Source organism: Meles meles, chromosome 6 (genome assembly GCF_922984935.1).
Source record: "Meles meles chromosome 6, mMelMel3.1 paternal haplotype, whole genome shotgun sequence".
Taxonomy (NCBI): Eukaryota; Metazoa; Chordata; class Mammalia; order Carnivora; family Mustelidae; genus Meles; species Meles meles.
The window spans coordinates 86076131-86101517 of NC_060071.1; the positions used below are offsets into that span (position 1 = coordinate 86076131).

Consider the following 25387-nt stretch of genomic DNA (forward strand, 5'->3'; position numbering starts at 1 on the left):
GCTACATAAATTCATATTGCTATTTTCCAAACATGTTCATAAAACATCATCCTATTCTATTGCTCTATTGTTCAAATACCAGCTAACACTTTTTATGGTCTACAAAGACTGAAACATGCTTGGATCAGAATGGACACATCCATTTCTTCTTCCATGTTGACACTTGGCTCCAGTGATGTCAAAAACTACCATGTCAGCCTCTGCTAGCCACACATGCCAATTTAGAATTGGATCCAGGCTAATGTATGGGGCGGGGGCTGGAATGGAACTCAATAGTGACTTTAGAAAGTGAGGATATTGACCTGTTCCATGGCTTATGGAGTGAGGGAAGTTGGGGAGGGAAAAAGAGTTGAATTTTTTGTGAGTGGCTGAATTGTGTCCCTTAGAAGCAACAGTTCTGGGTTTCTCTTCTTTGTTTGTTTCATGCAAGGGCAGAGACACAGCTGACACCCCTGTCCAGTGCCCAGGGCAGAAACATCTATCATCTGCATAACAGAAGTGTTGTCAGGGCAGGGACCTTCCTCATTCCCACTGCTTGCTTCCTTGAAGACTGTGGCACTGAGTATTAGCTTCTTTCCATATGGATTCTGTTCCATTTCTAGTTTCTGAATCACCTAGAACTGAATTTTCTACAGAAACATGGAGAGACAGCATTTTTACTTTAAAAGAAGTTAGTATTTTGCATTTGTGAATAATTTCCAGGATTAGAAATTACATGTAAAATTGTGCAAATGATTTATCTGTTCGTGGCTTTTTCTCTTTTTGGGTAGATTCTTGGCATATGGTCATGCCTACTATTTCCATAGCCACATACCTAGATTTTGAAAACAGTTAACTTAGTTATCTAGCCAGAAATTTCTATAGTGGTTTTATTTCATGGCCAAATCATTCAAATAACTTGCCCTAAATTTGTTTAGGAAGCATATTGGTTAAATAAAGGCATAAACTTAAAATGATACACTATTCACCGATTAAAGTGAATGAGATCAATCACTATAGTAACTAGGAAAAAGCAAGTGGCAAAAAAATATGTTTTTGTCTTAAATATCTCTATATATGTACAAGTAGCACATAGCGATCTCTTTGTATGTCTGTAAAAAAAAAAAAGCTAAATAAAAACACTGAATTCCTACCCTCTGGAAACATGGGTTTATGGGGGCATATTTTCTTTCTCTGTTAGTGTATTTTGAGAATGTCTCAACTTTTAATAATTATCGTGTGTTTGTTTTGAAATAAAAGACATGCTATATAAAATACCCTGTTCTTTTCCCCTTTGCTCCTTCACAACAAGTCAAGAGGCCCAATCAGGGCAAGTATTGGGTCTCAGACCCTGAGGGATCTGAAGAATTAGGCATAGGGCATCCCTACTCAGTATATTTTATCTGAAAAGGCTCATCCTGACCAAACCTTCAAGCCTAATTAAAAATGGAAAATTCAGGGAAGGAGAGGCCTCTCTGCACGCCCCAGGGGAGCCATTCTTCCCTGGCTCCCTCCTGATTCTTCCAGTTCATTAGCTAAAAAGGAGTTAGAGTAGTTGTCTCTGGCCACAGCTGCTGCCTTCTCGAGTGTCGCTCTGATCTGGTCAGCAAACCCCTGGTGGAAAGCAGCAGTCTCTGAGTGTTCTGCCAGCCCTGTCTGCTGGCTGCCTCTGAAGCAGGCCTGCTGGCTGGGCCCACCCTCCCTCAGTCTCCCTCTCCTCCTTCTCCAAGCCATTGTGCTGTGGATAATCATTAGGAAACATGAGAATTGAAGGGCTTTATTCTTCAGGACAGGCTGTGCCAGGAGTGAGGCATTCAGGGCTTGGGGCCTTACTAGGTATACCCCAGACCTGAGATCTTAGAGATAACTGTGACCTTATTTGGGTGAAGACATCATATAATCCTGGCAACTGTGTTCTATACTCCGGGGTGTATAGATTGTGAAAGAGACTGCTCTTCTTTGCTGTGTTTTGCTATGAATCTCAGGCCCTCTTTCTGTGATGCTTGCCCTTACCATGGCACATGGGAAGCCCAAGGGTGGACACAGGATTGAGAACAAGGATCTTACTGTTTTGACACCGGCGGGGTAAGATGAGTCACTTAACAATTAATCCCATAATGTACACGTGGATCAGGTTCCAGTGTGGTGGCAGCCTGAGAATGGAAATGAAGGAGGATTGGGAGAGTCCAGCGGAAGACAGCAAGTCAGCTTTTTAAAAGGGTCCTTCTTGGTGTTTAACTACAAAACTGTGCTCTCATAGATCACATGCCAGCACAGTTAGAAAATTACAATTGACTTTGGTCATTTCCTGACCACTAACTAGAGTTTCTATAGTCTTGATTCTCTGGCCTTCACCCCTTTTACTGATCTGATTGAAGGGCTGCCCTAAAAGACATGGGGTAGACAAAACCAAATGGTTTTTTTTTTTTTTTTTTTTTTTTTTGGTGAAGATAGCCCCAAGGCGCCTGGGTGGCTTACTTGTTAAGTGTCTGTCTTCAGCTCCGGTCATGATTCCAGGGTCCTGGGATCGAGCTCCTCATCGGGCTCTCTGCTCAGCAGGAGCTTGCTTCTCTCTCTCTCTCTGCCTACTTATAATCTCTCTCTCTGTCAAATAAATAAATAAAATCTTAAAAAAGAAAGAAAGAAACAAACAAATCTTCCATGTCTTGGTTACTAAGATAATTTTAGCGCTTTTCTTGTGTTGTTGTAAAACAAAGTATTTTATTTTTTTGGAGAGAGGGAGTATATGTGCACATGAGCAGGAGGTGGGTGGTGGGTGGTGTGCTTCCATGCACTTGACTAGAGGGAGCAAAGGGAGAGGTAGAGAAAGACCCTTTAGGAAGCTCCATACTCTTGATCCCATGATTCTGAGATCGTGACCTGAGCTGAAATCAAGAGTTGGATGCTTAACCGATTGAGCCACCCGGTGCCCCTAAAACAAAATATTTTAAAAACACATCTGTGGGTAGCTAATTCAAGTAGGGTAATCTCTGTATTTAGGTAGAAGTAAAGTTCACTGAAGAAGTTAATCTCAGATTTTTCCTTCTTTCTTTCAAGTCAAGGAATTTGTTGCTTGTGGTAGAGGCCACTGGAGGTCCACAATCAGACCTTATTTTTCAGCCTCTCTTGCAGCTAGCTGTTGCTTTCTTTGCCTGTGGGATATGAATGAAAGTGACTGTTCTTCTAGGCCTGACCTGTGAATATCTCCCATGGCCAAGCCCCATTCTGTTCTCCATTTGTCTGCTAAATGGAGAGATTCAAAGACTTGAAAGAGTTCAGAGTTACAAGATAAAGAAACCTGAGTCCCAAATAACTTTGTGGAGCAGAGTCCTGCTCATGACCCTCATTGGACTGTGATGTGAACAAGAAGAAAACTTTTAACATACTAAGCCACTGAAGTTTGTGGATTCTTAACTAGAGCAGTGAATCTGTCCTAATTTAAGTGAGCTACTCTAAACTAGGGTTCAAAGGTGTTTTCTCTGTACTTTAACTCTTTTCAGTCATAGGAAATACTATGGAAGTATTAATGTTCTATAGTTAGGTCTTCATTTAGAGAGAGAGGGCTAGTTCATGACATCAATAACTCTCTAAGGCAAGCTTTTTTTTTTTTTTTTTTAAATAGCAGTATCTTGTGGAATATTTATGGGCAAGCCCTCAGAGACTGTTTACACTAGAGTGCTCTTATCAAGGGCGAAGAATTGACTTTCCTTGCAGTAAGACCAAGCACAAATTAAAATACTCACTTTCTTCATTTGCAATGCAATGGTCAGGGGTAAATGAACATTGTTATTCAATCATTTCTAAGATGCCTTCCAGATATGGTGTTCTGAACCTGTAAGTTTGCTTGTAACAGAAGCTGACTATTATGAAAAGAAAAAAAAAGTTTATTGAATAGATCTGTGTAGTTCACACAATAACAGGAAAAAAGGATCTCACAAGTATAGAAGCTATGGTAGCTCCAGGCACCTCAGTCTGAGGAGCTCATGAAAGTCTCTTTAGCTGCCATCAGAATGACTCAGCTCCACTTATCTTCCATCTGTTCCTCTCTTGCCCAATATTCCATCTCCTTGGGGAGAGGGTCAGATGTAGAGTGTTGACATGCCTACTGTTTGGCCAGGATAGGGTGTCAAAGCTGAGAGACCCAGGAGTACCATAAGGAGAGTAAAAAGAGAACATTCCCAGCAGAAAGGTGGGATTCTAAAACAAGCCTTTGAAAACGTGGAAGGTGGTAGCAGGAAAAGGAAAAGCAAGGTGATATGTAGGGCTATCACTCTCTTGTTCAGATGTGTTCTCTGAAGGATCTGTGTCCTCTTTCCAGTCCAATGAATGTCTGAAATAATTAAGGTAGGTCAACACAGAACTTACATATTGAAAGCCCTCATTTATAACTAAATGAGTTGCCAGTTATTAGAATAGAAGATGGTGTAATTATTAAAAGCTTGAACTATTTTAAGTATTTTAAAAAATATTATAAAATTTATAAAATATTAAAATATTTTACTATTTTAGTTTCTCATATTATATATGAGATTTCTGGGCATATATTTCAAAGAGGTGAGCTGTAATTATTATAAGCATGTGGCATTGTGAATAATTGCAGCTTTTAATATTGTTGAAATTAACCACCTTAACAGGTTTAGCTGAGAAGGATCTTCAGATTGACAGCAATTTTTAAAGTCATTACTTCATTTTAGTAAGAAGCAATGTTTAGACTCATTAGCATCTGAGGTGAAAAGGACGATGAGTAAATCATATGAAGCCTGTTTATTGATCCTTGAGTCACAGAATATACACTTCACCCAGCTTCCTCTAATATTAACATTTTATGTATGCATAGTTACAGTAATTTTTTAGTGGTTGAACAGGAACACAGTCATCTAGACTTGAGAGACACAGACTGATATGTTTAAAACAATGGGGTTTTGGGTTCTGACAAACTTGGATTCCGGTACTGTATTCCAGCCCTCCAATGCTGGCATTTTTTTGATGCTGGGGGAAAAGATGGCCTTCTTGATCCCAGGACAAAGTATTTCCAAATCACAAGCAAGGACATGGAGAAATTATAAGGAAAAAATGAAACCAACTATAGGTTGAAAAATATGAGTGTGTATGTGGGTACGCACGTGTGTGTGTGTTTAGGGGGTAATCAGATAAAAATACAAACTGAATAACAACTCAAACTCCCCTACACTTTAACCTTGGAAGGGATTCCTAGTACATGAAGTTCAAGACTCTGGATCCAAATAATCTGTTTTAATCAGGCGGGACTCAGATCCTTGATGGATTAATCTGCTCCCATCATTTACTCTGATGAATGTCCATGGGGAAGGGTAACAGTACAATACTGGCAGCATTTCACCTCTCAACAAAAATCTGCTTAAAACCAGATGCCTGGTAGCCATATGACAGGCGCTCCACCCAGAAGAGGGGGCTCCCCTCAGGGATCCAGGAGAAGCACAGATGATTATGCTGTGTGCCTGCTTCTGAGCCTAATGGGCAGGCTGGGAGGGAGAGATGGAGCCCTGAACATCCTGGAGGTGACACCCTCCGGGCCATAAGTGCTCCAAACAGGATTTAGCTTCAGCTTAACAGCTGTCCCATGGCAGCAGCCCTTTTTGCCATATGGGGGAGCCATATTTTGGCATGGAATTGGGATCCTCAGGCTGGTAGAAACCCCATCCATGTGAGTGTGGGTCAGAGGCCTAATTTGAGTCAGGGAGAGAGAGACGAGAAAAAACACTGTCAGTGTCCAATTGCCTCTTTTAAAAAATTATTTTATATTAATTCAAGGACTGTTATCTGGTCTCCAAGCCACAGTAGGAGCGGGGAATCAGTCTTTGTCACCATCAGAAGCTGTAATAAGGAGAAGATGATAATCAGGGTTGGCCTGGTAAAGAGTTTTACCAAGAGGAAATGCTTGCCCATGGTGTGTTTATCTGGATGTGGTCATTGGAAGTGTCACTAAGTGAAAACATGACCATTCAGTAAAGAAAATGGTAGCCAGATATGAGGCAAGTGGCATTTTTATGACAGCTACACACCCAGATTTGCCATGGGGCAGGAAACACAGAGGCTGAGGCTTGGCGATGTTTCTGCTTTGGTGGCTATGGTGGGACACAGGACTAGAGGGTACCTTCTTTGCCTGAGTAATGTGGGAGGGGTGGGTAGAAGAGGGATGATCAGGGCTTAATTTATTGTGGTTAAAGATTAGCATTAAAACATATTGGATATTTGAGCTCTACAGGGGTGGTAGAAATATAATCATTTTGACTAAGCTTAGTGTTAGGAATGTTCATGTTTGTGGAGATACTATATGTAGTCTTATTTATTTGTCATTTTAAAATATTATTTATTTGAGAGAGAGCGCAAGAGCAAGAGAGCATAAACGGGAGGAGGGGCAGAGGGAGAAGGAGAAGCAGACTCACCACTGAGTGCAGAGCCCAACATGGGACTGGATCCAAGGACCCTGAGACCATGACCTGAGCCAAAGTCTGACACTTAACTGACTGTGTCACCCAGGCACCCCTGTAGTCTTTTATTATAGAAGAGAAGTGCTGGCATTTCATATCAACAGAAGTATTTGATCTAGTGGAGAAATGGTTGCAAAAGAAGGAATTTGATTAATAGGGTAGACTCTTTGGGTGGTTTGTCTCAGTTTCTTTCTTTCTTTTTTTTTTTTTTTAAAGATTTTATGTATTCATTTGAAAGAGAGAGAGAAACAGTGAGAGAGAGAGAGAGAGAGAGATAGCGAGTGCACACAAGCAGGGGCAGTAGCAGAGGGAGAGGAAGAAATAGGCTCTCTGCTGTGCAGAGAGCACAACTCAGGGCTCAGTCCCAGGACTCTGGCATCACGACCCAAGCAGAAGGCAGACACTTAACTGACTGGGCCACTAGGTGCCCTGAGTCTACTCTATTTACTCACAGGGTCTGGCAAAGTTGAAATTAGGTAATAAAAAGGAACAGACTAGTGTTGAGATGCCTGCTAGAAGGAAAAGAGCCTGCTTCCCTTTGGAGCCTGACAAAGGTGGATATGAATTCTCCTGTCATGTTATAATTGGGAAAAGTTTTCAATTAGCAATAATCGCACCTCGGATAAACCTCATTGGCTACGATACTGCCACTGCGCAAAGCTCCTGTCATGTTATAATTGGCTGCAAATTACTTGATTTCATAATTTTGGTTTCTGTCATTTTAAATAGGAGCAGTAATGCCTCTTTTGCTGGCTGCTAAAAGGTAAGAGATGATGCATATACAGTGTTCCATATACACTAGAACTGAGAGATTGGTAGTTATATTTGCTTGCTCCTACTTTCATGTATTAGTCTTGAGGACCAGGACCATGCATAGATTTTTGTATCCTGCTTTAGTTGTAATATGGCTGAACACAAAGTTGTCACTCAGCTATTAATAACAGTGGTTAGCATTTACTGTCTTACCATGGGCTGTGTGCTGGGCTGTGCTGTTCTAGGTTCTTTATATATATACGAACTTTTTTTTTTTTTAAAGATTTTATTTATTTATTTGACAGAGAGAGAGAGGTCACAAGTAGGCAGAGAGGCAGGCAGAGAGAGAGGAGGAAGCAGGCTCCCTGCAGAGCAGAGAGCCCGATGCGGGGCTCGATCCCAGGACCCTGAGATCATGACCTGAGCCGAAGGCAGCGGCTTAATCCACTGAGCCACCCAGGCGCCCCATATACGAACTTTTTAAACCACCACAAGATGAAGAAGATACTCTTAGGGCCCTGATTTTACAGATGAGGAAGTAACTTGTTCACAGTCACATAGTTTGTGACAGGGCTGGGTTTTGAAACAAGTAGTCTAGTTGCTAGTTATTATCTACTGGTCATAGATTAATGAGATCATAAAGTAGAAAGAGGAAATAGAAGTTGTATAGCTCAACCTTATGCCCCACAATGAGAATTGCTTGTTTGATATTTCTTTTTTTTTTTTTTTACAATTTTTTTAATTTATTTATTTGATAGAGAGAGAGAGAGAGAGAGCACACAAGCAGGCAGAGTGTCAGGCAGAGGTAGAGGGAGAAGCAGGCTCCCTGCTGAGCAGGGAGCCCAATGTGGGACTCAACCTCTGGACCCTGGGATCATGACCCAAGCTGAAAGCAGACACCTACAGGACTCAACCACCCAGGCACCCCTTGTTTGATATGTCTGAGAGATGCTTATTCAGCTTCTGTTTGTCTAGCTTCAGTAACAAGGTGCTTGATGGCACAATGAGGCAACCCTTTCAGTTGTTGGGTGACCCTTTGTGGGAGCTTTCAAATATTAATCTGAAACCAGCTTTACCTTTTCCTTCCCCATTGATCTTCTAGTTTTTGAGGTAATCCGAACAAGGTTAGCTTGCTGTTCAACATTGCACCTGTTTGCTATTTGAAAACCACTATCACCTCTTTTCTAAAACAGCAACTTCACTTTCCCTCAGTGGTGACTCATCATCCTGGTTGGCCCTCAGACTATCTATCTCTTTTTATGTGGGGAGGGTAAGAGAGGACAGTTATTGTCCATCACTAGTTCCATTGGATTAGGACCCCTCAGTGGTGACTCATCATCCTGGTTGGCCCTCAGACTATCTATCTCTTTTTATGTGGGGAGGGTAAGAGAGGACAGTTATTGTCCATCACTAGTTCCATTGGATTAGGACCCACCCTATGACCACACTTAACCTCTATTACCTTCTTTTAGGCCCTCTTTCCCAATACAGTCAAATTGGTGGTTAGGGTTTCAACGAAGGAATTTTGGAGGACATGATTCCACTCAGAACATCCTATAACCATAGGTTTGTGGCTGGGTTCTGGAGATCTGTGATGGGGAACCAAAGCAAAGAGCTGTGGCTGCCTAATCTTGGGCTGCAGGGCGGTGTGGGAAGAGTCAGAACTGCCCCCTCTGCCTTCAGTGGCTATGCTCCCTGTCTCTATAATCTCACCGAGCCTCTGAGGTTCCCCATTCTTGGTTTTGAGGAGCTGCGATACTGACAAGATGGGGACAAAAAGAAACACAGCTAAAATCTTTTATTGCCTCAATAACTCTGAGCCTCGCAGCTAGGAATTTTTCTGTCTGTCTCATATTGGGCATTTTGCTTTCCTGCCATAGAAACAGATGCAGGGAGGGCAGGTTATAAGCTGGAGCCCTTCATCATAAGGGCAAAGGGACCCAGGACCTTCACTGCTGCCAGGATGACTGTGGAGGCCTGCCAGAGGAGTCCCAGCAGCTTTTGTGGAGAAGCTTAAGGGGAGGAGACCCACTGGTCCTATGACCCAACCTGCTTCAGTCCAGAAGAGAGTTAGGACAGGACAAGCAGGACATCTGTCCATTAGGATTCTCTAGATTATAAGTGCTAGAGAAAGAAGCCTAAATTGCCTTCTGTAAGATGGAATGTACTGATTCACATATAGTCCACAGGCAGGCTGAGCTGCTCTACTGCGGTTGGGTCCAGTGCTCAAATATTGTCACAGGGATCTGTCTCTAGGCTTGCTTAGTCTGAGTGTCAGCTTTGCCAGCTCATTTTGTGGGTTCATATCCTCACACTACCAACTCCAGAGGAAGACTAAACATGTTTTCTTGGTTTCGACTAGTTTATGTGCCATTCTGGAACTAATCAGTGTAGCCACAGGGACAAAGATATGTTGTTATTCTAAAACAATTAGGGACCCCCCGGAACTAGGATTGGAGTCAATCCCATGAAAACCACATGACTGACAAATAGTGGAGGGTGGTTTCCCAAAGGATATTTTGGATTCTCTTTCTCAAAGGAAACTTTGGATCTCTTGGAGCTTTTGGAAATGGGTGTTGGACAAAACAAGAGGTATTTATTACAGAGCATTTCTGACATGGTCCCCAAAACAAATCTGCAGTCACTGGTCCTAGAATGTCCTTGAGAATTTTAGTAATGTGTCACTTTCTCTTCATACTCTTATTACAACAATATGTTTTCATATACTGGAGTATAGAATTGTAGTATAGAACTGTAGTTCTCTTAGATTCTCCCCTATTTGTTTCCGAGATTTCCCCCACGGTCTTGTCATTCATGCCGATCCATCCGAAAACAAATACTTATTAAGTATCTACTGTGTTCCAAGGAATGCTAGATTCTGGGGATGTTGCAGTGAACAATAGAGAGATGGTTACTCTCGTCATGGGACTTTTTGAGTCTAGTGTTCCAGTCCCCTTATGAAGCTTCTATTCTAGTACTTGTCCCATCTTGTCACGTGGCTCACGCATCTCTGGTCTTTCTCAGGCCATGGCTGCGCCTATTATGACACTGATCTTGGTATGTTCTTTACTGTGCTGTGCCACTTGGAGAGCAGCATCTCCCTTTAATTCACAGTATGTCAGAAACTGCATTATGCATTTTACATTCACAGTATGTCAGAGAGCATTATTGCTCTCATATATGCAGGATTACGGTTATCACAATTGTCATGAATATTCTGTATATTTATTTGCTTATTATCTTTCTCTCTAGACTACTCATAAGGATAGTGACTATGTCTATCTTATTCATCATTGTTTTCCTTTGCCTAGCACAGTGCCTGGAGTATACTAGGTGTTCAAATACTAGGAAGATCTGCTAGATTGTCAGGTTTTTGTTTTTGTTTTTTTTTTTTAATTAATTAATTTATTTTTATTTTTTTATTTACAGCATAACAGTGTTCATTGTTTTGGCATCACACCCAGTGCTCCATGCAGTACGTGCCCTCCCTATTACCCACCACCTGGTTCCTCAACTCCCCCCCCCACCCCCCCACCCCCACCGCCCCTTCATAACCCTCTGGTTGTTTTTCAGAGTCCATAGTCTCTCATGGTTCATCTCCCCTTCCAGTTTCCCTCAACTCCCTCTCCTCTCCATCTCCCCATGTCCTCCATGTTATTTGTTATGCTCCACAAATAAGTGAGACCATATGATACTTGACTCTCTCTGCTTGACTTATTTCGCTCAGCATAATTTCTTCCAGTCCCGTCCATGTTGCTACAAAAGTTGGGTATTCATCCTTTCTGATGGAGGCATAATACTCCATCGTGTATATGGACCACATCTTCCTTATCCATTCATCCGTTGAAGGGCATCTTGGTTCTTTCCACAGTTTGGCGACCGTAGCCATTGCTGCAATAAACATTGGGGTACAAATGGCCCTTCTTTTCACTACATCTGTATCTTTGGGGTAAATACCCAGCAGTGCAATTGCAGGGTCATAGGGAAGCTCTATTTTTAATTTCTTCAGGAATCTCCACACTGTTCTCCAAAGTGGCTGCACTAACTTGCATTCCCACCAACAGTGTAAGAGGGTTCCCCTTTCTCCACATCCTCTCCAACACACGTTGTTTCCTGTCTTGCTAATTTTGGCCATTCTAACTGGTGTCAGGTGGTATCTCAATGTTGTTTTAATTTGAATCTCCCTGATGGCTAGTGATGATGAACATTTTTTCATGTGTCTGATAGCCATTTGTATGTCTTCGTTGGAGAAGTGTCTGTTCATATCTTCTGCCCATTTTTTGATATGATTATCTGTTTTGTGTGTGTTGAGTTTGAGAAGTTCTTTATAGATCCTGGATATCAAGCTTTTGTCTGTACTGTCATTTGCAAATATCTTCTCCCATTCCGTGGGTTGCCTCTTTGTTTTGTTGACTGTTTCCTTTGCTGTGCAGAAGCTTTTGATCTTGATGAAGTCCCAAAAGTTCATTTTTGCTTTTGTTTCCTTGGCCTTTGGAGACATATCTTGAAAGAAGTTGCTGTGGCTGATATCGAAGAGGTTACTGCCTATGTTCTCCTCTAGGATTCTGATAGATTCCTGTCTCACGTTGAGGTCTTTTATCCATTTCGAGTTTATCTTTGTGTACGGTGTAAGAGAATGGTCGAGTTTCATTCTTCTACATATCGCTGTCCAGTTTTCCCAGCACCATTTATTGAAGAGACTGTCTTTTTTCCATTGAATATTTTTTCCTGTTTTGTCGAAGATTATTTGACCATAGAGTTGAGGGTCCATATCTGGGCTCTCTACTCTGTTCCACTGGTCTATGTGTCTGTTTTTATGACAGTACCACACTGTCTTGGTGATCACAGCTTTGTAGTAAAGCTTGAAATCGGGTAACGTGATGCCGCCAGTTTTGTTTTTGTTTTTCAACATTTCCTTAGCAATTCGGGGTCTCTTCTGACTCCATACAAATTTTAGGATTATTTGCTCCAGCTCTTTGAAAAATATCGGTGGAATTTTGATCGGAATGGCATTAAAAGTATAGATTGCTCTAGGCAGTATAGACATTTTAACAATGTTTATTCTTCCAATCCAAGAGCATGGAACAGTCTTCCATCTTTTTGTGTCTTCTTCAATTTCTTTCATGAGTGTTCTGTAGTTCCTTGAGTACAGGTCCTTTACTTCTTTGGTTAGGTTTATGCCCAGGTATCTTATAGTTCTTGGTGCTATAGTAAATGGAATCGATTCTCTAATTTCCCTTTCTGTATTTTCATTGTTAGTGTATAAGAAAGCCACTGATTTCTGTACATTGACTTTGTATCCTGCCACGTTACTGAATTGTTGTATGAGTTCTAGTAGTTTGGAGGTGGAGTCTTTGGGGTTTTCCATATAAAGAATCATGTCATCTGCGAAGAGAGAGAGTTTGACTTCTTCCTTGCCAATTTGGATACCTTTTATTTCTCTTTGTTGTCTGATTGCCGTTGCTAGAACTTCTAATACTATGTTGAACAAGAGTGGTGAGAGTGGGCATCCTTGTCGTGTTCCTGATCTCAACGGGAAGGCTGCAAGCTTTTTCCCATTGAGGATGATATTTTCTGTGGGTCTTTCATAGATAGATTTTATGAAGTTCAGGAATGTTCCCTCTATCCCTATACTTTGAAGCATTTTCATCAGGAACGGATGCTGGATTTTGTCAAATGCTTTTTCTGCATCAATTGAGAGGACCATGTGGTTCTTCTCTCTTCTCTTATTGATGTGTTCTATCACACTGATTGATTTGCGAATGTTGAACCAACCTTGCAACCCAGGGATGAATCCCACCTGGTCCTGGTGGATAATCTTTTTAATGTGCTGCTGGATCCTGTTTGCTAGGATCTTGTTGAGAATCTTTGCATCCATATTCATCAGTGATATTGGTCTGAAATTCTCCTTTTTGGTAGGGTCTTTGCCTGGTTTGGGGATCAGGGTAATGCTGGCTTCATAAAAAGAGTCTGGAAGTTTTCCTTCTGCTTCAGTTTTTTGGAACAGCTTCAGGAGAATTGGTGTTATTTCTTCTTTGAAAGTTTGGTAGAATTCCCCAGGGAATCCATCAGGTCCTGGGCTCTTGTTTTTTGGGAGGTTTTTGATCACTGCTTCAATCTCATTGCTAGATATCGGTCTATTCAGGTTGTCAATTTCTTCCTCGTTCAATTTTGGGAGTTTGTAGCTTTCCAGGAATGCATCCATTTCATCTAGGTTGCTTAGCTTATTGGCATATAACTGTTGGTAATAATTTCTGATGATTGTTTCTATTTCCTTGGTGTTAGTTGTGATCTCTCCCTTTTCATTCATAATTTTATTAATTTGGGCTTTCTCTCTTTTCTTTTGGATTAGTGTGGCCAATGGTTTATCGATCTTATTGATTCTTTCAAAAAACCAGCTTCTAGTTTCATTGATACGTTCTACTGTATCTCTCGTTTCTACCTCATTGTAGATTGTCAGGTTTAACAAGACTAGTTCAAGTGGAGGAATGATGAAACAAAACTACAATACCAAAGGAATCCTGAAACAGTTACTAGGTGTGTGTCTTGGTTGACTCAGATTGCCATAATAAAATACCATAGATTAGGTGGCTTAAACAACAGATTTATTTTCTCACCATTCTGGAGACTGTGAAGTCCAAGACTGGTGCTGACCAATTGTGTTCCTGGTAAGAGCTCTCTTCCTGCCTTATACATAGCTTCCTTCTTGTGTGTATTTACATGGTAGAGAGAGAGAGAGAGAGAGAGCGAGCGAGCGAGCGCTTTCTGGTATTTCTTCTTATAAATGCATTAATCCTGTGCAATAAGCATACCTCCATGACTTCTTTTAACCTTAATTACCTCCTTATAGGCTCTGTCTCCACATATAGTCACATCAAGGATTATGGCTTCAATATATGAATTTTGGGGCGACATAGTTCAGTCCATAGCAGTGTTGCTAACTTCACAATCCGTAGCTCTATAGTACCTTCAGGGCCTTTCTAGTGTCCATCTTCCCAGTTTCCCACATACTTCTATGTGTCAGAGGCCAGCTAACCCTACCCTGGAGTGCTCAGAGTATGTCTACTCATAAGAATCTAAGCTTACCTCCCCCAAGACCTAGAAAGCAAGTGAAATTCCTCTGCTCCCAGTTTAAGGTTGGCTTTCTCAGTCCCTATTTTTTTGTCCAAGTCTCTGTCTCATCCAAGGATTGGGATTATCCCCTCCCTTTAGGGGAAACTTATCCTCTTTTATATGAAAAAAAGATAAAAGTATCTCTAATGACTATTTCAAACTCAGCCTAAAATGAAAATTCTCTACCAGTCACTTATATTTTAATTTTGAAAGATTTGCGTCATTTCTTATTATTCTTTAAGAAAAATTGGTGGGTGTAACCAAGGTTGCATTCAAATTTTGTTTGTTTGTTTTGTTTTGTTTCCAAAACAAAGGATCTGCCTACCCCAAAGGGAATTCAGTTTCCTGTATCTGGACAGATAGAATTGCTTTTAGCACTTAAATGGCAGCCTCCCACCCACTACCACTTCCCTTCAGATTTTATCCATGAGGACTTGAAAATCTTAGGAATGGCCAAAACTCACATTATACTTACATTGCCTGAATCTGGTACTGAATCACATACTGTAATATTTTTAGTCTCTGAAGCTAGAGCTCTGTATTTATGACCCGTGATGGCTGGAATAAAGGAAAAAACTAAAAGTATCCTAAAACTGACAGAAATGTGTTTTCTGTGTACATAATGAGTGGAAGCAGGAATAATATTTGGAGCATAGTTTTTCTTTGCTCTGACAGCCCTCTAGGTCATCTAGCTATAATGAAAAAACTGACTCTTGGTTGCTTAGAATAGCCTTGAATATTGGTAAAGTCAACCAAATATAAATACCTCAAGCTAGGTGGTAATTGTTTTCTTTAGTAATGGAAAGTGTATTTTTTGAAGAGAAAGACAAATTTTTAAAAGTGTTTTTTCCCCTGCCATCCTCATTTATTGATTGGTCTGGGATTTCTATGGAGAATATTTGATGTGACTAGTAAGGGTTTTTAAAGTTCAATGAAGAAACTGCCTAGACCATTAATAGCTTAAAAACAACAAATAAGAGTAAAATATAATTTCCAAGAGGTTGAGTTTGGGTATTATCTTTTTGGTAATTATAGTAAAGATAACAAGTAACATTTATGTAGTGCTTTAGACTTTACAGAATGTTTGGTGGTTTACCATTAGATAGATTTTAGGGATGAACTCTCTGCTGAAGCCCAAGCTAGTAACTGCAGATTTCATCAATCAGATAATTAGTGGATATTCATGGTGGGGTGGAGCTTCTGCTTCTGCTAGGTTTCTCCATTTTGTCTGCCCTGCCACTACCTGCCTCCAGCATTTCTGGGGGCTTCTGTTGCCTCTGAGACCAAAGGGATGAGGGAGTTTGCCACCAATGAAGAAAGAGCTGTCTGTGAGGATAACCGTGTTTACCAGACTGAACACAGAACTGCTAGCTCAGATTCTTATACTAATGCATTCATTCTGGCTCACCCTCAGCCCGTTTGATGGGTGTTTGCTAGGACACACCCTTTTGATGCCACCAGATTCTGTACTTTTCCATTACCTCGCTGAGGCCCACTGTTGGCAAATACTGAACTTGGTGAAGTTAGGAATCTAGAATCAGGAAATCCGTTCCTGGAGGAGCCAAGGGAAGTTTTAAGACCTGTGAGCTGTGACTGGCCTTGGGGGACCTGGTAATGAGATAATATGATAGGTTTTGCTCTGAGGGCGCTTTCTTCCAGCACCATTCCCAAGATCACTACTCATGTATGTTGCCTGCAGGGTGGGAGAGACCCAAGCTTTCTAGCCATTGTCTTGTCTGCTCAGAGAGCTCTGGGTAGAACTGCTCCTCCCCTTGAGGTTCAGCCAAATGGAGCCTTCTTTGTGACCTCTGAATTCCTATTTCTGAGGAAAGATGAAAATGCTGGGTTATGGGGAGCTCATCAGGCCTGTACAGAAGACAGGATTCCTGACTATTTTCAGAGGGCAGATTTTTGTCCCTCTTCTGTACGTTAATAAAAATACTATCCGGTAGTGGTAAGTCAGAGTCTTCTTTATATTTCTTATTTAATTCCTTTAAGTTATCCCACTAGGATGTTTATTTTACTGTGTGTTGTCATTTTGGTGTGCTGTGTTTCCTTGGCTGTTTTGAGTTTTATATATATGTTACTTGGATGGGTGTTCTAGTATTTTCATACATGTATTTGTCAACTAGAGGATAGGCTTTCCCTTTTGGAACTGCTCTTATTGAAAGAATGTTTCTTTATGTGTGGTTCATGGTTAAGCTTTACCCATTTTTGGCTCTATTTGATTGTTTTCTTTTTAAACATATACCCATGTATATGTTATTAAATAAACTTTTAACTCCCTGTTCCCCAAGGGAAGCCATGCACAAAAAAGGAATGTGGAAGAGGAGGAAATTCCAGCACATCCGTGTTCTTGGTTACTTTCTCAGTCAATGGTTAAAATCTTTCCACAGAAATAGACTCTTCACTTGTGAGGATGGGTAGAGGAACCCATCAGGTGTTTTAAGTTTATTTTCTTGGTTTCCCTCTGGTCATTCTCCCAATCTCTGTCATTTTCCCCAGGGTACCAAGGACCAATGTGGACCTCTCTTCCAGCTAGTTATCTGGGCCTTTGTGTTCGTTGCCTGACTCCTGAAGCATGACATTGAATCTGGAGGATGTGGGAGTCTTGAAGGTCAGAGAAAAAAGTTCTGATCTAGGCTAAAGTTTGAGATCACAAGTGCCCAGAACTCTTTTCTTTTCCAGTACTGAATGAATCAATGTCACTGTTCTCTTCAAACTTCTACCAGCTTCTCTTTTTGATAGTGTCATAAAACTGCTGCATCTAATACCAACTTAGAGATGACAACTTAGAGGACTAGTAGGGAGTATTTCACATCCCTTAGCATTTGAGCTTCCTCAACTCGCCAGGTTTGCTCAATTTCTTACTGACCCAATGCCTGTACAGCAGTGCTTATTTGCTTGGGAGGCTTTATCTTCTTGGTATAGGGATAGATAATCCATAGCACAAGAAAGAATGGGTGGGGAGAGCATTGAACTTGTTGCCGTCGCTGCCGCCCTTCTTCTCCTCCTCCCTTCTTTTTCCTTCTCTCTCCTCCTACCCTCTCCTCCTTCTCTTCTTCTATTCGAGCTGTTATTGTTCCCTCTACCTGCTTCTCCGGCAGTAATTACAGGGGATTCTGCCGTGGTGGCTCCTGCTGCTACTGGCACTCCTAGTACTAGTAAGTAGCAGCAGGATCTAGTACTAGCACTTCTTTTGCCATTGCTAGTCACTATTCACACAGCCAGTTCTATGCTAGATGCTGTAGGAATTAAATAAAATTCATTGTCAAAGACTTCATGATGTTTATCATTTACATAAGACTACCCTGAGAGAGAATGGCTGGCCAGCAAACACAATAATTACCATTTATTTAGCACAGATATGTGCCAGATGCTTTACATAATTAGCTCATTTAGTTATCTGACCATCTTAAGAGACAGGGCTTACTATTAACCCTTCCCTGTAGATTCAGAAACTGTGTTCAGGGAGGACAAGTCATGTTCCCGTGATCACACAGCTACTGAATGACAGAGCTGGGTTTTAAGTTTTGGTCGCTGGGCTCTGAAACTTATGCCATTTTCACTAGGTTGGCCCATAAGTCTTGAAATGTTGAAAGCACATTTTCCTCTGTTAGTTTGGCAGATTTTTAAAATAGTGTCCAGAAACAGCAGGGCCTGTGTTGTGAGAAAACTGAAACACAGGGTCGATGAACGACCCTCAGAGCTAGTTACCAAGACTGAGACTCAGGACTTCTAATCTCAGGCGTTGTTCTGCTTCCCTACGGAGCAACAGTGTTTTTACTGATTCTGTATTTATGAACCAATCCTGCAAATTACCACAATTCCACAGACTGAAAATTAGGCCAGGGGGACAAGAGTTCTAGCCATTACAAAAATTGTGTCCTTCCTTGTATACTTGCCATGCCATGACCTTTGTGCAGCTGCATTCCCTTTGATCAGCAGCATTGTCTTTATAGCACCTTTGCCCCTGAGCAGCATTGGCATCGTAGTGTGGAAATAAATGTCAGGTCTGGTGGCTGAATAGTTTGGAGATATTTGTATTGCTTTGCTCAATGAGAATTTATTGAGAATTTAGTCTCTGCCCACCAGTGTCAGATTGCACCAAGTTTTTTGGGGCAAGATGCTTGCAGTTGGTGGCCTCTAAAGTGCAAGGAATTGTTAGAGGCTCTTTAAGGCACAGTTTCTTCTCTGAGATCTGTATGTGGCTCACATACTGGGGATTCCTGGAGGGAGCACTTCCTCTTTTTTCCATTGCTGGCTGAATTCTGGGCTGCTCCTGGGGAACCGAAGTGGTGAAGGTAGGATGCCTGGAAGGGTATGTTAATGAGGGAGGGTCTGTGTTCCAGATGTAAATATAAGCATTTTGAGGATTATATCTTATGCCTTGGAGGTTAAGGGTATAGGCTCTGTAGGGAGACTACCTACTTGGGTTTAAGTCCGGGCTCTGCCACTTACCAGCAGCAAGACTTGGGCAACTCTGGATAACTCTGTTCCTTATCTGTAACATGAAATTGAATACTTGTCTCCAGGATTCCTTTATTTTTTTTTATCCCAAGCTTCTTTAAAGAATAAATGAGATAATATATATTCTAGCAGTGCCTGTCATATAATTACCTATTATAAGTATAATTATTATTATAGCTTTTTTTATTGAGCAGTTATTCCTCATTTCTCAAAAAGTAGCTCACATTTGACTTAAATATTTGAATGCCTTACTCTATATAACTTTTCTGTATATGCCACCTTCGTAATTTAGGCTGAGTGTGTATTTTTATTTTTATTTATTTTTATTTTTTAAAGATTTATTAGTTTGAGAGAGAGAGAGAGAGCACACGCATACAAATGGGGGGAAGGGTAGAGGGAGAGAACCATCAAGTAGACTCACCACTGATCACAGAGCCCAAAGCAGCTCGATGTGGAGCTCGATGTAAGTTTTAATCTCATAACCCATGAGACCATGACCCATGAGAGGTCACCTGAGCCAAAACCAAGAGTGGGACACTTAACCGACTGAGCCACACAAGTGCACTATAGGCCGAGAGTGTATTTTTAAAAGGTAAAGCTTTTAGATACAATGAAAAATGGGAGAAATATAACAATTTATAGAAAAATGGAAGAGCACATTTCTAAGAAGCCCAGATGAGAATGAAATATTTGGAAACTCTGTTAGAAGACTAGCATTTAGAGTATGCCTTTTCCAAGTTTAAATTCTGAGTGGCTCCACATCCTTCTTACTTCCCAGATGGACACTTCTTTAAGGCACATTCAAGATCCTTTCTTTCTGCTTCTCTCTCCAGCCTGATCTTGCACACTCCCTCACACCTTTTGTAAATCAAGTGAACAAGGAGAGTGTATGATCATTACAACTATGTCATTCTTAGTAGAAAAACTCAGAATTTCCTCTTTTAGCCATAGCAAGTTTGTAGTGATTTTTGATGTACAATTATTATACACTTATACTTCATACAGTACAGTGAATTTACTCTCCATTATTCACATGTGAATTATTTAGTTCAGTGGTTCTCAATTCTGACTGATCACTAGACTAATTTGGGAGGCTTTGAAAAATACATGTAATAGTTCAGATATTATAGTGGCTTATTTCTTTTCATTTAATAGTCCATTGTGGATATTTCTGGTTGAAGAGCAATTCTCTTCCACTGATGATGCAGGGTTGTCCATCCTGAGGGCTAATGGATTCCATCTCTGATTGTCTCCTGGGTATCATCCAGTTTGGTAGACCTTTCTTCCCTTCCCCATTGGAGTTTACCTTTTCCAGGAAGTGACAACATAGATGGACCTTGAAGGCATTATGCTAAGTGAAATAAGTCAGACAAATATTATAGATCTCATGTATATGTGGATCTTAAAAAATAAACCAGACTCACAGAGAACAGGTTGGTGATTGCCAGAGGTGGGGGGTGAGAGGTGGGCAAAGTGTTAAAGGGGGTCAAAATGAAACTTGGCGGGGCACCTGGGTGGCTCAATGGGTTAAGCCTCTGCCTTCAGCTCAGGTCATGATCTCAGGGTCCTGGGATCGAGCCCCGCATGGGCCTCTCTGCTCAGCAGGGAGCCTGCTTCCTCCTCTCTCTCTGCCTGCCTCTCTGCCTACTTGTGATCTCTCTGTCAAATAAATAAATAAAATCTTAAAAAAAAATGAAACTTGGCATAAATGCTTTGCTCAAGGACATACACTTCAGTGAGTACAGAACCTAGAGAGGGATTTAGGTTCCAAAGCCTACATTCTTATACAACTTTTTTTTTTTTTTTTAAAGATTTTATTTATTTATTTGACAGAGAGACACAGTGAGAGAGGAAATAGAAGCAGGGGAAGCCAGAGAAGGAGAAGCTGGCTTCCCGCAGAGCAGGGAGCCCAATGTGTGGCTCCATCCCAGGACACTGGGATTGTGACCTCTGCCAAAGGCAGATGCTTAATGACTGAGCCACCCAGGTGCCCCTCTTATACAGCTTTATACCTTTTCTCTTGCTCCTTTCCCTCTCTTTGCTTCTGCCCTTCTACTTTCCCTTGCTCTTTTTCTTTTCCATGTTTTCATTCTTCTCTCACTTTTCCCTGCCTTTTTTCTCTTCCTCTTTCTATCCCTCTTGTTCCCCTTTCTCCCTCTTTTCTTCTCTTTTCTCTTCTTTTCCCTTCTCCCTTTCCCTTTACTCATTTCTCCTTTACCCTCTTTCTTAAGACACTTACAAATGTGGCATTTTACTTCTTAGACTCTCATAATGTTACTAGGTAAGCAGAGCAGTTATTCCTCGTTTTACAGATGAGGAATCTGAGAGACGTTAAATGACTTGGCCAGCTTCCCATGGTTAGTTCATGTTTGGGCTTCAACCTAATTGTCTTCCCACTAGTCTGGTTAGTGCCTGTCTCACAGCATGCACTGCCTCACAGGTATCAATGGTTGCTGATGGCAGATGGTGGTACCTCTCCTCCAAAACATTCATTAGCTTCCAACTGAGTGGAATGCATCCTGAGGTCATTTAGGAGCCAGAGCAGGTTTGTGAGGGAGACCATGGGGCAGGTGGGGCTTGGATTCTCCTCAAATTCCTCCATCTGAGTAACATTTACTCATAAAGCTGTCTCCTGCAGCAGAGGACCCAAATGGATTTCAGAAGCCACCAACACATGCGAGTCCTACTTAGCGATCAGAAATAGCACCTCAGAGTGGAGCTTCTTTTGGGGTTGGGTTGGTGTTGGTATTTACCTTTTTCAAAATCACCACTTGAAGTCCCACGTGGATAAATGGAGCCAGCTCGTTTTTCCTTGGGGCATCATCTTTTTCTTCAGTGTAGCTCATCTGGTACAGCGTATTAGTGACATTCTGCGGCAAATGACTCACAATTCAAAACCTTAACCACTCATTACTGTAGTGCTGACTGACCACAGCGGTTACTGTCTACAGTTATGCCACACTTCTCGGGTGTTTAAAACATTGAGCCAAGAGCCAACACACCAAGTGAAACAGGCCCAGAAGTATTTTCACTTTATAATTATTAGGAGAAAGGTTTATTTCTTGGCCAAATCCCACACATGATCTGGATGTCTTTTTATTGTTGTCATTGCTATTTTTTTTCTCCCTCCAGATTTACTGAGGTATAACTGACAAATAATATTGTAAGATATTGAAAGTATACAATGTGATGATTTGATATATGTATATTTTGTGAAATGATTACCATAGTCAAGTTAATTAACACACCTATCACCTCACATAAATTACTTTTTTGTGTGTGTGAGAATGCTTAATATCTACACTCTTAGCAGATCTCAAGTATACAGTACTGAAAATATTTACTCTTTGACTAAGATCTCCCTCCAAGTCCCAGGCAACCACCATTCTACTCTCTGTTTCTAGAAGTTTGGCTTTTTTTTTTTTTTAAGATTCCACATATAAGAAATACCATACAGTATTTTTCTTTGGCTTTTTCTACTTAACATAACCTTCCAGGTTCATCCATGTTTTCATAAATGGCAGGATTTCTTTCTTTTATGATGATGATGGTAATAAAATGCACATACACGTGTATGCGTGTGTGTGTGTGTGTGTATGTGTGTGTATATATATATACATATATATATATATCTCCCACATTTCTTTATCCCTTTATCTGTTAATGGACACTTAGGTTGTTTCTATATCTTGGCTATTGTGAATATTGCTGTAATGAACATGAGAGTACAGCTATCTTTGAGAGATGGATTTAATTTCCTTTGGATATATACCCAGAAGTGGGATTCCTGTGGTAAATCTATTTTAATTTTTTGAGGAACCTCCATACTGCTTTCCATAATGGTGGTACCAGTTTACATTCACACCAATAGTGTTTAAGAGTATAAGGGTTCCCTTTCTCCACATCCTCACCAACATTTGTTATCTCTCATTTTTTTGACAATAAACATTGTAACAGGTATGAGGTAATATCTCTTTATGGTTTTTTTGTTTGTTTGTTTCAAAGATTTGTTAATTCATTTGAGAGAGAGAATGCTGTGGGAGGTGGGACAGAGGGAGAGGGAGAGGGAATCTCAAGCAGACTCTGTACTGAACTTGGAGCTCGATGCAGGATTCGATCCCAACACCCTGAGATCACCTGAGCCAAAACCAAGAGTCAGATGCTTAACTGACTGCACCACCCAGGTACCCCTCATTGTAGTTTTGATTTACATTTCCCTGATTAATGATATTGAACATATTTTTATATTTTGGTATTTGCTATACATATATATCTTCTTTGGAAACATGTCTGTTCAGGTCCTTTGTCCCATTTAAAAATCTGATTATTATTATTATAATTTTTTTGCTATTGAGTTGTAAGAGTTCCTTATATATTTGGGATATTAACCCTTTATTGGATATAAAGTTTGCAAACATTTTCTCCTTTATTAATTGTTTGCTGTGCAGAAACTTTTTAGCTTGATGTAGTCCTACTTCTTTTTGTTTTTGTTGCCCATGCTTTTGTGTCATATAAAAAAAAATCATTGACAAGGCCAATATCAAGAGATTTTCCCCCTATATTGTCTTCTAAGACTTTTATGGTTTTAGGTCTTATCCTTAAGTCTTTAATCCCTTTTGAGTTAATTTTTATAAATGGTATAAGGGCCCAGTTCATTCTTTTGCAAGTGGATATCCAGTTTTCCCAACACCATTTATTGAAGAGGCTATTTTCTCCCATTTTGTATTCTTGGTGACCTTGTTGAAAATTAGTTAACTGATTAGTTAGGTTTATTTCTGTATTCTGTTCCATTGATCTGTGTGTCTATTTTTATGACAGTACCATACTGTTCTGATTACTATATTAAGGTAGTTTGAAATCAGGAAGAGTTATGCCTCTTTTTGCTTTGATCATCTTGCTCAAGATTGCTTTAGCTATTTGTAGTATTTTGTGGTTCCATGCAAATTTTAGTATCGTTTTTTCTATTTCTGTAAATGCGTTGAAATTTTGATAAGGGTTGAATTGCATCTGAAGATTACTTTGGGTAGTATGGAGATTTCAACAATATGAATTATTGTAATCTATGAACATAGGTTGTCTTTCTGTTTATTAGTGTCTTCTCTAATTTCTTTCATCAGTGTTTTATAGTCTTCAATGGATAAGTCTCTCACCTCACTGGATAAATTTATTCCTAAGTGTTTTATTCTTTTGGATACTATTGTAAATGGGATTATTTTCTACTTTCTTTTTTGGGTACCTTGCTGTTAATATTTAGAATCATAACTGATTTTTGAAGAGCTGGGTGTCTTAATCTGTTTAGGCTACCGAACAGAAATACTGTAGACTGGGTTACTTATTAACAACAGACAGTGATTTCTCACTGTTGTGGAGTCTGGGAAGTCCACAGTCAAGGGACTGGTAGATTCAGTGTGTGGTGAGAATCCATTTCCTGTTCATAAAAAGTATCTATTTGCTTTGCCATCACATGGTGAAAAGGGGCAAGGGAGCTCTCTTGGGCCTCTTTTATAAGGGCTCCAATCCCATTCAGAGGGATCCACCTTTAAGACCTAATCACTTTGGAAAGGCTCTCCCTTCTAATACTATCACCTTAGGGGTTTGGATTTCAACATACGAATTTTGGGGGGATACAGATTCAGTCCAGAGCACTGAGTAAGCACTGTGTAAACATAGAGCTAGATAAAGAAATGCCTCTATTACTTGATTTTTTTTTTTATCTCAGTAGGTGTATTATATATAGTATATGTTCTTTATGTGACATGTATACTTTGGAATATTTTAGATTTACTTTTATGTTTGTATCTGTGTAATCCTTTTTGAAAGAATTCCATGAAGCAATATTTTGTATTATGGTGAAAGTTTTTGTAGTAAGTATATTGATAGAATGTTGACTCCAGCAGTAAGTTGGTAAATTTAAAAATAGGATGTTGTTGGGGCGCCTGGGTGGCCACATCGGGCTCTCTGCTCAGCAGGGAGCCTGCTTCCTCCTCTCTCTCTGGTTGCCTCTCTGCCTACTTGTGATTTCTATCTGTCAAATAAATAAATAAATAAATAAATCTTAAAAAAAAAATAGGATGTTGTTGCCTAGAGTAAAGGGAAAGATTGGTATTATGTGCAAAAACTCATTCTCACCTATATTCCTGAGTCTATATGTATATGTGTGTGTTTATATGCACATATATTTATAGGAAAAGGAATAACTATTTCTAAATAAAATTATCTTGGAAAACCACATCTTTGTAGAATGTATTATGTTTATGCTGGGAGAATATTTACAAATGAGGGTAGTTATTTTATTAATCATTTTCTCGGGTAGAGGGAGGAGTCTAGTTTGAAAGGTTGTGCAGGCCAAAAATGTTATGTTAGTTATGAGTCAGTTATACATAACTTGAAACACATATCATGACCACTATCCACTTTATGTCTGATGACATATAGTAGGTGTTTGCTTGCTGACTGGCTTTATCATTTTTGTCAGGTTTTCTCAGTAGCAAACAACTTTTTGTTATTTTAGGCCTCAATGAAGGAAAAAGATTGACACATGTAAGCCTTAGTAAAATTATTTATAATGTTTCAACCTCTGGAGTGATGAAGAGAAAGCTGCT

The 25387-nt window shown here is 40.2% G+C and overlaps 1 protein-coding gene and 1 pseudogene across 2 annotated transcripts in view; one reads left to right on the forward strand and one right to left on the reverse strand.

The window, feature by feature from the left end:
• AKAP6 (A-kinase anchoring protein 6) overlaps positions 1 to 25387 on the forward strand; it is a 564294-nt gene that overhangs the window by 61059 nt on the left and 477848 nt on the right. The window lies entirely within an intron of this gene.
• On the reverse strand, positions 6983 to 7111 carry LOC123945245 (annotated as a pseudogene).